The sequence below is a fragment of the Petaurus breviceps genome, unplaced genomic scaffold (assembly GCF_028583685.1).
Source record: "Petaurus breviceps papuanus isolate PSGF00001 unplaced genomic scaffold, PetGlider_PUasm1.0 91041, whole genome shotgun sequence".
Classification (NCBI taxonomy): domain Eukaryota; kingdom Metazoa; phylum Chordata; class Mammalia; order Diprotodontia; family Petauridae; genus Petaurus; species Petaurus breviceps.
In genome coordinates this window covers 27,452,424-27,455,061 of record NW_027187400.1, presented here as the reverse complement: position 1 = coordinate 27,455,061, position 2,638 = coordinate 27,452,424, and the positions used below count along the sequence as shown (strand labels likewise).

Genomic DNA, 2,638 nt, shown 5'->3' with positions numbered 1-2,638 from the left:
TAGTGGTAATAGTCATGGTAGTAGTAGTGAGAGGAGTAGTAGTAATAGTAGTAATTGACATTTCTGTGATGCTCACTGGCCTTACATTTTCTCTCTCATTTGATCTTCCCAACACCCTCCCTGTGAGGCCATGGGAAATGGTAGAAAAGGTGTTAGACCTGAGTTTGCATCCAGATTCTGGCATTGGCTGCCTACAGTATGACAGGAAAATCACCCCACTTTCCTGGAGCTCACTATCCTTTCTGTAGAATAAGGGGGTTGAATAGAATGGCCCCCGAAGACCCTTCTGGCCCTAAGTCAGGGGTGGAGAACCTGCTAAGTCCTATCATATGGGGTTTAGGCAGAAACTATAAGTAATTTTTTAAAATAATTTTCCACAGGTAATATTTTCTCCATCCTATAGATGAGGAAACGGAGATTCAGACCGCCAGCATGAGTCAGATTTCCCGTCTTTAACAAACAGAGCCTAAAAGAGACCACTGTCATTTCTAGCGAGAAGGCTTCCAAAGACTTCCATGGTGTCAGTGCAGACCAACTTGTTGGCCATAAATAAGACAGGCAGGTCAAGTGAAACACAAGCGGGGGCCGTGTTTTCATCCGTCGCAGCCAACACCAGCTCAAGTGTCCACACCATAGACAGTCTAGACAGTAGGGTCCTGTCCGTCTGTCCTGACGGACAGCTTAGTCCTGTTCCAAACGATTCCCAAACCCACTCAGGAAGCAGAAAATGCACACAGCCCATGTAAACTGACTTTAATGGAACCCTAATCTCATGGAAAGGTCAAGAGGGGGATGACAGAGTCAAGAAGTCCAAGCTAAGAATAAAACAGTGATGAAAGGCACAGGCCAGGAAACAGCAGAAGGAGAAGTCAGATGGGGCAAGGCAGGGGGAGGCCAAGCTGCCTTTCGAAGGATGGGCAAGGCGGCTGTGTGGCCCAGCTTTCCTGCCAGGGAGCCAAAATTCCCCAGGGGTCATGAAAAGGCAGAAATCCAGTTTGAAGGGAGATAAAAGGGTGGGCTGCCCATGTCAGCTGCCGCTGCCACTGGGGCCCCTGAGGAGCAGCAGCAGGGCTGCAGGGGAGGGGGGAGTGGGTGGGCACAGAGGTCCAAGGCCAGCCCTCAGAAGGAGGCGGCATAGAATGGGGGAAAGAGCATGGGGTCTGAAGTCCTGGGCCTTGGAGGCAGCTGGCTGTGTCAGTGGATAGGGTGGTGAGGTCAGAGCTGGGAAGATCTGAGTAGCAATCCTCCCCCCAGATACTTACCTAGATGTGTGAGCCTGGACAGATCACTTACCCTTTCTCAGCCTCAGCTCTCCCCTCTGCAAAATGGGGATGAGAACACTACCAACCTTACAGAGATAGTGTGTGTAAAATGTTACATTAAGAGCAGTGGACAGAGCACTGCTGGGAAGTCAGGAGGACCTGAGTTCAAATCCAACCCCAGAGACTTACTAGCTGTGTGATCCTGGGCAAGTCACTTCACCCTGTCTGCCTCAGTTTCCTCATCTGTAAAATAAGCTGGAGAAGGACATGGCAAAACGCTCCAGTATATTTGCGAAGGAAACCCCAAAATGGGGCCATGGAGAGTCAGACACGACTGAAGCACCTGAACAAGTTGGTATCATTATTCCTGACAACCTGGGGGACCTTGGGCAAGTCACTGAGTCTCCTGCTTTGTAAGATGAGAAAGCTGAATAAAATGGTCTTTTCCAGCTCTGATCTTTGCAGGAGGCAAAGCCCTGCCCGCCCCCTGCACTTGAATCTGTCGGCCTCAATGGCACAAAGAACTACTCCTAAATTCAAGGAAATAGAGGAAGGAAGAAGGGGAAGGGGCTTCTGAGGTGATTCAAGCAGAGCCTGGGCCAGGAGGCACAGACTTTGAGTATCTCAGAAGCCTTGATCTTTAGGAAGAAAACAGAGGGCAGAAGGGTAAAAAGTAGTGCTTTGTGCCATTGAGGCCGACAGATTCAAGTGCAGGGGGCGGGCAGAAGCTTAGCTCAACAAAAGAAGGACCATGTGATCGATTTGTCCAGATCCTTCCTTTTTCAAAGTAGGAAAGTCTCAGAAGGGGAAAGGGCTTTGACAAAGATCACATGGAGGCTGGTCCATAACCACAGTCCTGGTGTCCTGATTCCAGTCCAATGACGCCTTAGCAAGAAGATGGGATAAGCATTGGGGCTGGACTTGTGATTTCATTAGTACTCGGAACTCCCAGTGAGAAATTCCCTCTTCTTCTCATTCGAGCCAGCACCTCCTATACAATGTTTGTTCTTACAGAACTGTCTAGAGCCCAGAGGGAGGGGTGATGCTTCAATGACCTTTTCTCTCTTTTTCTTTTTTTCTCTTCCTCCGAATCCACCAACAATTTGACAAAAAAGCACAAAACCTTTATAAGATGTGCCTAGTCAAAAAAATTCCCACATTGGCTAGAGCCCAAACCGCAGCCCTAGTTCTGCATATTGAGCAGATTACCTCTCTTTCAGGAAGTAAGGCACCTTTATCCTCTGGAATCAAGGCTGATCATTGCATTGATTAGAGTTCTTAAGTCTTTCAAAACTTAATTTCTACGATATTGTTGTTACAGTGTATGTTGCTTTCTTGGTTCTCATTTCACTTTGCATCATTTCATGCAAACCTTC

At 48.1% G+C, this 2,638-nt stretch overlaps 2 protein-coding genes across 5 annotated transcripts in view; both read left to right on the top strand.

The window, feature by feature from the left end:
• Nucleotides 1–2,638, top strand: part of VAMP3 (vesicle associated membrane protein 3) — a 166,872-nt gene that overhangs the window by 36,933 nt on the left and 127,301 nt on the right. The gene's annotated exons all lie outside the window — the stretch shown is intronic.
• CAMTA1 (calmodulin binding transcription activator 1) overlaps nt 1–2,638 on the top strand; it is an 894,751-nt gene that overhangs the window by 781,204 nt on the left and 110,909 nt on the right. The window lies entirely within an intron of this gene.